Source organism: Pipistrellus kuhlii, unplaced genomic scaffold (genome assembly GCF_014108245.1).
Source record: "Pipistrellus kuhlii isolate mPipKuh1 unplaced genomic scaffold, mPipKuh1.p scaffold_m20_p_3, whole genome shotgun sequence".
Classification (NCBI taxonomy): domain Eukaryota; kingdom Metazoa; phylum Chordata; class Mammalia; order Chiroptera; family Vespertilionidae; genus Pipistrellus; species Pipistrellus kuhlii.
Window position 1 is genome coordinate 94,773,492 of NW_023425529.1, and position 10,007 is coordinate 94,783,498.

The window sequence follows — 10,007 nt, forward strand, 5'->3', positions numbered from 1 at the left end:
AGATAAATTCCTTTAGTCTTTTTTTGTCTGTGAAGCTCCTGATTTCCCCTTCAATTTTGATTGATAGTCTTGCTGGGTACAGTATTCTTGGATTCAGACCCTTTCTTTGCATGACTTTGTATATTTCATCCCATTTCCTTCTGGCCTGATAAGTTTCTGTTGAGAAATCAGTTGTTAGTCTGATGGGGGTTCCTTTATATGTAACTTTCTGTCTCTCTCTGGCTGCTTTTAAGATTCTAACTTTGTCATTGGTGTTTGCCAGTTTAATTATAATATGTCTTGGCATTGGTCTTCTGGGATCCATTTTGCTTGGGACTCTGGGACCATCTTGGATTTGTGTGGGTTTTTTCTTCTCTATCTCAGGAAAATTTTCTGTCATTATTTCTTGAAATACGTTTTCCATATCTACCTCGGTTTTCTTTCCTTCCGGAACCCCTATTATTCGAATATTGTTTTGTTTTGCATTGTCCCAAAGCTCCCATAGGCTCTCCTCCTGCTTTTTAATTTTTTTTCTAGAAGCTGCTCTAATTGGGTATTTTTTTCCATCTTGTCTTCTAGCTCACTGATGCGATCCTCTGCTTCTTCTGTCTGCTCTTGATGCTTTCTATTGAGTTCTTCATAGTAGCGATGTCATTTTTCATTTAATCTTGAGTCATCTTCATTTCCTCTTGGGTTTTTTTCATTTCCTCTTGGGTCTTACTCATATTGTCAAATTTGTCTTCCATTCTTTTTAGCCATCTTAAGATCGTTACTCTGAATTCTTGCTCTGGTAGGTTGCTTGCCTCTATATCGTTTACTTCCTTTTCTGGTGAAGCCTGCTTTTCTTTCATATGCGGGCTGTTTTTTGGTCTCCCCATGATCTAGGATGTCTGGTTGTGTAGTTCTCTCTCTCCTGCTTTGATTTAAAGGCACAAAATACAACACAACCAGGTGCAACACACAAGGCACTGAATAGAAATGTGTTTGCGATATTAATAACCACCAATAAGGGTGACTAGAACCCAGCTAACAAAAACATACAATCAAACAAAAAGCATAGGCAAATCAATCTTATAAAAGAAAAGCATACAACTTCAGTAAAGTTAACATTCAACATACAACTTCAAAGAGTTAGAGAGAAAGACTGTTTTGTTTTTTGTTTTGTTTTGTTTTGTTTTTATGACAACTGCGAGGGAGGTGTGAATGGGTTTGGAGCAGGTAGTTGGAAATTAGATATATACAAGTAGGGTGAAATTTTAGGAGGGGGTAGACAGAAGGAATGGGGGAAATCTAGAGCAGGAAAGGGTTAAGATAAACAGGGTATCAAAGGAAAAGATTGGAAAGAAGGTGAAGGCATAAAGGTAGGGTTGAGATAGAATAAAGCGTTGGAGAAAGAAGGATAGATAAAGACTGTAGAACAGTAATCCTGAAATTTAAAAAAAAAAAATCTATATATATATATATATATATATATATATATATATATTCAAATGAAATAAAAATAATAAAAATAAACAAAAGAAAATAAGATGAAAAAGGTAAATTAGTAGTAGTAATAATGTTGATTACATATACAATGTAATAATTATCAAGATAAAATCAAGTGAGGAAAAAGAAAAAAAATAGTTTCTTGAGTAAACGTTGCAAATAATGAAAACAAAAATAAAAAACAAAAATTTAAAAATTAAAAAAAATAATAATAAAATTTAAAAAATTTAATTAAAATTTGCAGTAATGAAGGTCATTCGCTCCCTCTATTGTTATGATCCAGTCCTGATTTTTAGGCAGGTTTTGCTTTGTTTTTATCTCACTAGAGTCAATTTGTGAATTAGCCTCTGGGGGCAGTGTTTCTAGGTTGACTTCCAGACTCTAGAGTAGGGGTGTCAAACTCAATCAGAGAAGGGGCCAAAATCTAAAATCCAGCCTAAATTGCGGGCCGAATGGTTTACTGAACAGTCATAAACTGTCATTGTGATGGAAACGCAGCGGAGTGCAGTGATGACAGCGTGGTGCGGGCCACATTGCAAGGCCTGGCGGGACGGATTTGGCCCGCGGGCCTTGTGTTTGACACACGTGCTCTAGAGCCTCTCCAGCTTTTTTTTTTTTTTTTTTTTTGTCCTTTCTGAAGCTGGAACTACAGAGGGGGGGAGGGGGCAGGTCCGAGCAACTGGACTCTCCCGCAACTCTCCGATATCCCTCCGAACCGGATCCAAATGTGTTGCTCTTTAGATATCTCCCCTGTTAGGAGCCCTGTCCACTTTCAAGGGTGACAACAGCCCAACAGCGGGGGCTTCTACTTGTAATCACCGCCCTTGTCCTCCAGCTTCCGCGAGCACGCTCTGCTCGCTTTTTGTTTTAGCCGCGAGCGCTCTCCACACTCTCCCTGCAAAATCTGACCTTTTTGCTGAGCAATGGGGCAATCCTGTGAGGGCAGGTGTTCGCGCCTCCTGGGATCCGCATTCTGGGGGTCACAGATGCTTGGTGGTCGCTGCGGCTGTGGATATTCAGGCCTCTGACATGATCCTATCTTCTTCTCAAGATGGCGAGGTTTCCCCGTCCAAGCCGGTAGGTAGCTCCGGGCAGGGACACAGCCCTCGTGGGTGCTTCCCTGTGAGGGGCACCTCTGTCAGCAGCCCCCCAGCAGTTTCTTCTGGTGTTCACTGTCTCCCAGCTTGCCGATAAACACTCACAGCACAAGACCCTCAGTTGCTCTCTCTTTCTGCTTCGGGAGAGGGCTCAGAATCCGCCCATCTATTCTTCTGCCATCTTACCTCCTCACCTGTGGGTGTGTTTTTAAAGCATTGACTTACATGTTGCACATCAGTTACCTATCACAGCAAACCATAGCTGGCCTTCCAGATACCTGTTTCTTTCTGGGTACATTTCTGTTACTTATATGGTTCTTTATGTTTCTCTTCTGAGCTGATCCAATTCTGAGGGTTTGTTTCAGCAAGTCCTGAGGTAGTAAGCAGCCAGTTCCTGTCCGCCACACAGTATAAATTCTGCTCAATGAAACTTTTTTTTTCCTTAAGCATTTGGATGACTATTAGTACTTTGAAGTCAATCTTTAAAATGCACAAGTTAGCCATAACTGTTTTGGCTCAGGGGATAGAGCATCAGCCTGTGGACTGAAGGGTCACAGGTTAGATTCCGGTCAAGGGCATGTACCTTGATTGCTGGCACATCCCCAGTAGGAGGTGTGCAGGAGGCAGCTGATCGATGTTAAATATACTTTAAAAAATAAAGTAAAATGCACAAGTTATAAATACAGAAGAAAGAGCAACTTATCAAACCTCGCCAGACAAGGAACCCTGAAATTTTCCCTAAGGATATATGTAGATTTCAGTTCCGCCTTTCCCATTAGTGGATCCAAACATCTGGAAGAAAGTGTCTAATAGTGTTTGCATCTTTGTATGTGTTTATTACTTGATGTAATAAAGCTTATTTTCATTAACAGAAAAAAAGAAACTGAAAGATCATGCTGATAATTAGTGCACACAGTTCCCCATAGAATGGCTACAAACTGTCCACTTCTATGAAGACATAGTTCTGGTAACTAATATCTATCTATGCTGCCAACAGATTATAGTAAATTGTGATCACTGGAAAAAACATACAAAACAACCAAGTGGGGTAATGTTGGAATTACCCAAGCATGCCCCCAACCCTTTCACCTGCCCAGATGCCTCGGGTCCCTATTCAGCTGGGCTGAACCCAGTGCTGCCCAGTGGCCTGGATACTAGGCCTGATCACTCTCTGGTTTGGTCCAAACATCTGAAATTCAAATTATTTGCCAACTTAAGAAACTGGAGCATTCATATAAAAACAGGATTCCCCATTTCTCTTTCCAAAGTGGCTGACTGGGCTACCAACCAAGGGTGGTTGGTGTCACTTAAACCCTAAGAAGAAGTCCCAGCGTGGGGGTATAGTGGGTAGGAAGCTATCCATGCAGACAGTTCAGTTGTGTAAACTTCCACTGATTGTGACACAGCCCAACTCAACTAGGAGGCAGCACTGCCATGAAACAGTGAGGCTCTTAAATGAGGCCCCTGTCCAGCTTTCAGGGGGCTCCACCTGCTCCAAACCAGTGCACCCCACTCTGCCCCAGTGAGACAGCTTCAGTGTTTCAGCTCCAGCAGACAGAACATGTCCCAGTGGTAAGGGAAAGTATAACCCTGGCCAGTGTTGCTCAGTGGATAGAGCTTCTGCCTGAGGACTGAAGGGCCTGGAGTTCACTTACAGGTCAGGGCACGTGCCTGAGTTGTGGGCTTGATCCCCAGTGGGGGGTGTTCAGGAGGCAGCCAATCAATGATTCTCTCTCATCATTGATGTTTTTATTTCCCTTCCTTTCTGAAATCAATCTATACCCATAGTCAGCAAACTGCGGCTCACTAGCCACATGCGGCTCTTTGGTCCCTTGAGTGTGGCTCTTCCACAAAATATCACGGCCTGGGCAAGTCTATTTTGAAGAAGTGGTGTTAGAAGAAGTTTAAGTTTAAAAAAAATTGGCTCTCAAAAGAAATTTCAATCCTTGTGCTATTGATATTTGCCTCTATTGACTAATGAGTTTGCCAACCACTGATCTATACTAATAAAGGGGTAATATGCTAATTAGACCAAACAACTTCTGGATGACTTTCTGGATGTCCTTTCGGACAAAACCATGGTGGTGGGACCGAGGCAGAGGTGGTTAGGGGAGATCAGGCCAGCAGGGGAGACCAGTTAGGGGGATCAGGCTGGCAGATAGGTGAGTGGTTAGGAGCCAGTGGTCCCAGATTGCAGTTGTACATCCCCCAAGGAGAGGGTTCAGGCTGGGCTGAGGAAAAGCCCCATGCATGAATTTCATGTACTAGGCCACTGGAAGTATAATATAAGATGGAATACTTATCACCTGCCTTCTCACCTGTGTCATTAACCTCAAAACCTTGTTGCTTCAGTCAGTGAGAATTTTAATTTTGTCAGACAAATTTCTGGTAACTCTGATTGTATTCATTGTTTTAGTAACTTTTTCTCCTTTCTTTATTCCTCGTGAGAATTTTAATAAGAATGTGGACTAAAATAAATTAGGCACTAATATTTAGTCATAATTTTAATGTGAAAGAATAGAAGTAATCAACTGAATATTTTGATGTTAGACTGTAATTTCTAGGCTTTTTATTCTATTTCAAACTAAGACACATAATGAGGAAAAGCTGTAAAAATTGAAATATAAATGAACTAAAAATAAGTTTACTGTTTTTCAAAAGTAGTATGAAAACAATCATTAGAATTGAAATTTGAATTTTTAACCAATTAAAGAATTGAATATTGATTCACTCTATGATTTTTAACACAATCAGTGTATCTTTTCAATTGGAATAACTTTTGAAAGTTTATGAGGATAGTAATTATGAGGATAGCAATTATGCTAAAGTTTATTGAACTGAAATAAAAATTGATAAAGATACTCAAGTATTTCACAAGCAGCAACTAAATATACAAAAATAAGTATTTTTGTTTACACATAATTATTATATTTTCATTAAATATTTCTCTGGAATTTTCACTTAATTTAATGTTTTTATCAACTTTACTAAAGTGTAACAACATGAAATAAAACTACAATTCTAAGTGCATTTTGATAAGTTTTGACTGCTATCCTAATAAAGAGAGAATATGCTAATTACCCTCTCACCATCACAAATATGGTAATGTCCACAGCCAACAATAAAGCAATATGCTAATTGACTGTCCCTCCCTCAAAGATAGCAGTGCCCACAGCCAATAAAATGGTAATATGATAATTGACTATCCCACCTCAAAAATTGTGGCACCCACAGCCAATAAGGAGGGAATATGCTAATTGACTGCCATGCTCTCAAAGGTTGCAGCACCCTCAGCCACAAGATGGCAGAGCCCAGTCCCCTCAGCCCCTCCAGGCCTTGCTGTGCACCTGCCTCCTGACTCTCCCAGTCCCCTCAGACCCCAGCTACCCATGGCTGACCTGAGGTGCAGGCAAGCCTTGGATGGCAGCTTCCCAGTCTGAGGCAAAGGTAACCAGGGCCAGCCAAAGTTTGTGCTGCCAGCAGTGACAGCAGCAGAGGAGTGATGGGGGTGTCACCTTCTCCTGACCACCAGGTTGCCTCCTGCTCCTGAGGGCTCCTGGACTGTGAGAGGGAGCTGGCTGGGTTGACGGATTCCCACCAGTGCGTGAATTTTCATGTACCAGGCCTCTAGTTGTAATATATAAAAACCCTGGGTCATAACAACCAGTAACAACCAAGGTTCAAATTACTGGAAGTCAGTCCTGCAAGTCAGCACAGAGCAACCCAGTGTTGATTGCTTCCACTGCAGGCATAGTACCCCAGCACTGACTGCTGAGAAGGCTGCGAATCAGGGCCAGAGAGAGGTCTGAAGAAAGAAGCAGGGACTGATCCATTGCCTCTGTGGCAGCTTTTGGTCAGCACTTGCTTCTCTCTTTCTCTCCCAGTCTAGCCAGCAGCTGTGCCTCCATTTCTCTCCAGGCCTCCAAAGAGACTGCTGATCAGCCCTGCCTTTCTGATCAGGCCCTGTTGATAGACCCAGAGATGCTGACTGGCATAGGAACTGACCTATCAGAATCAAATGTGGGTGCTGTGAGAAACCAATGGCTGCCTAGGAGACAGAGCTTTTGACTTTGATTGGCATAGAAACTGACCAATCAGAACCAACTCTAGGTGCTTTGGGTAGCCAATGGCTGCCTAGAAGGAGGAGCTTTTGATGCTGACTGGCATGGACACTGACAAATCAGAACCAAATCTGGGTGCTGTGGGGAGCCAATGGCTGCCTAGGAGGTGGAGCTTCTGACACTGACTGGCATAGAAACTGACCAATCAGAACCAACTCTAGGTGCTTTGGGTAGCCAATGGCTGCCTAGAAGGAGGAGCTTTTGATGCTGACTGGCATAGAAACAGACCAAATTGGCTAGTAGAGGAGGGAAGTTAGGGGCAAGATTAGGCCATCAGGAGAGGGTCATTGGGGGCAAGATCAGGCCAACAGGGGAGGAAAGTTATGGATGATCAGGCAGGCAGGTGAGCAGTTAGGAGCCAGCAGTCCCAGTTTGCAAAGCCATAGGGATTGGGCCTAAACCAGAGGTCAGGTATTCCCCAAAGGGTCCCAAATTGGAGAGGGTGCAGGCTGGGCTGAGGGAAACCCCTCCTCCATGCATGGTGACAGAGCCAACAGATCTCTCCCTACACTCTAGTATCTAGTATCTGTATAAAAGCTTTGATCACTCGACCATTCAGTGGGTAACTATGATCTGCACTTACCACCAGGGGGCAAAAACTCAATGCACAGGCATGGAAACATGGAACAGACTGATGAATCTCAGAAGAAAGAGGGGAGGGGAGGACAGGAAGAGATTAACCAAAGGTCTTATATGCATATACTGGCCTGTGGGGATTGGGCCAAAACTGGCAGTCCAACATCTCTTGAGGGGTCCTGGATTGCAAGAGGGTTCAGGCCAGGCCAAGGACCCCATAGGTGCACAAATCCATGCACTGGGCCTCTAGTATATACATAATTCTGTAAACACAACTACATTCAAGACATAAAACATTGGAGTGTAGGGAGAGATCTGTTGGCCCTGTCACCCTGCTTGCAATCTGTGGGGTCTTCACCACCTCTTCAGACATTTGAGTGGAATTTAAATTGTGGAGCTCTGTCTATATGGGTACTTTGAGGCCACAATTCATGCTCACCTCTGCCAGCCCAAGTACTTCTCCCTCCAGGTTTGGAGAGAGCCCATTTAGGAGTATCTGTGGAGTGTTTCTCTGGGGTGCCAGAACTCAGCTCCCAACCTTGCTGCACCTGCCATTACCACCACCAATGCTGCTGCTCACTCTCCCAGCCTGGCAGCTGCTGCCCTGCATCCAGAAGTCAGGGTCTAGGAGCTTCAGTTTTGGCACAAAGAGGGCAGTTGCCTCCCCAGCACCAGTCACCACTGGATCCACAGTGAGGGGTGCCAGAAAGCCAAACAGAGATGAGGCACTTGAAGGGGAGAAAGTGCCTTACCTTCTTCATACAAGCTGCCATATCTACCCAAAGCAATCTATAGATTCAACTCAATATCTATTATATAAAAGGCTAAGCAACTGACTGTCCATCTGACCATGTGATCAACCAAGTGGCTGGTACATATGACATGCACTTGCAATTTAAAAAGAAAGGTTGAGTCGCACACGCACAATACATATAAAGCTCTCGCTGGCACCAATCGCATGTGTGTTTTAATTTTATAATACTATTAGTGGCCTAGTGCATAGATTCATTCACATTAAAATGAAATTAATTAGAAGATTCATGTGGTAATTATATTACTATAAAAATTAGATGTCAAAATAGTGTATATAATATAAAATTAAAAGCACATGTGCAATTGGTGCCAGTGAGACCTTTATATGTATCGAGCATGAGCAAGTCAACATTTATTTTTAAATTGCTAGTGTGCATCAGATGTACTGGCTGATGGGTCAGTTGGATAGTCAATGAATAAATAGCAAGTGGTTCATGTTGAGTGCCAATAAAAACAACCAAATTCATGATCAACAATGACAGATCGAAACACACACATGTGATTGGCACCAGCAAGAGCATTGTATGTATTGTGCATGCGCAAGTCAATGTTTATATTTAAAATGCCATTGTGCATCATATGTATTGTCGATCGGTTGGTCAGGTGATCGGCCGGCTAACTGGCCAGTCACTTAACCTTTTAGATAGATAGATTAGATAGATAGATAGATAGATAGATAGATAGATGTTATATATACTATTTTGACATGTAATTTTTTGCAGTAACTTAATTACCTCGTGAATCTTTCTTCTAGTTAATTTCCTTTCTATGTGCACGAATCCATGCACTTTACTACTAGTCTCTATTATAATGCCAACAACATATTTCATAGATCTACAACAAATACTCTAAAACTTTATAAGGAACAAAAAAATACCCCAAATAGCTACAGCATTCTTGAGAAAGAAGAACAAAGTTTGATGATTCAAAATATCAGATATCAAATTATATTACAAATCCATTGTAATCAAAACTGCCTGATTCTGGCATAAGAACAGACATATAGATTAATGAACAAAACAGAAAAACCAAGAAATTGACCCAAGCCACTATGCTCAATTAATATTTGACAAAGGAGGTAAATCATACAGTAGAGTTAAGGCAATCTCTTTAATAAATGGTGTTGGGAAAATAGGACGGTACATGGAAAAAAATGAAACTAGACTACCAACTTATACTATATGTAAGAATAAACTGAAAATAGATAAAAGACAATGTGTATCCATAAAAATCCTAGAATAAAATATAGGCAGCAATATCTCAGACATCTCATGTAGCAGAATTTTTACCAATACATCCCCTAGGCCAGGGTAAGAGAAACAAAGGAATAAATAAATAAATAAATAAATAAATAAATAAACTAAAAAGCTTTCGCACAACAAAAGAAATCATCATCAAAATGAAAAGGGAGGATTGAGAGGATATATTTGTCAATGATGCCTAAGTGGTTAATTTCTAAAATATATAAAGAACTCATCTAATAACAAAAAGAAGACAAAGAATCCGATTAAAAAATGGGCAAATGACCTTACTAGACACTTCTCCAAAGAGGATATATATACACATGAATAAATGCTAAAAGTCACTAATCATCAGATATTTTCAAATTGAAACTACAATGATGTATCATCTTACACCTGCCAAGATGGTTACCATCAATAAATCAACAACTGCTGGTGGGGATTTGGTGAAAAGGGAACCCTAGTATACTGCTGGTGGGAATGAAGACCAGTGCAGCCACTATAGAAAACAGTATGGAGTTTCCTGAAAAAATTAAAAGTGGATCTAACATTTGACACAGTGATCCCCCATCTGGGAATATATCTTAAGAAACCTGAAACACCAATCAGAATAAACTATATATTCATCTCTGTGTTCATAGTAGTGTTATTTACAGTAGTTACAATATGGAAACAGCCCAAGTTCCAACCAA

General features: G+C 41.3%; 1 long non-coding RNA gene across 1 annotated transcript; it reads left to right on the forward strand.

Moving 5' to 3' along the window:
• The first annotated feature begins 2,767 nt into the window (after positions 1 to 2,767).
• Positions 2,768 to 7,049, forward strand: LOC118730568. The gene is made up of 3 exons (XR_004991519.2): positions 2,768 to 2,943; positions 6,525 to 6,529; positions 7,037 to 7,049. It is a non-coding gene; the product is annotated as an uncharacterized LOC118730568 (long non-coding RNA).
• Positions 7,050 to 10,007: the final 2,958 nt, after the last annotated feature.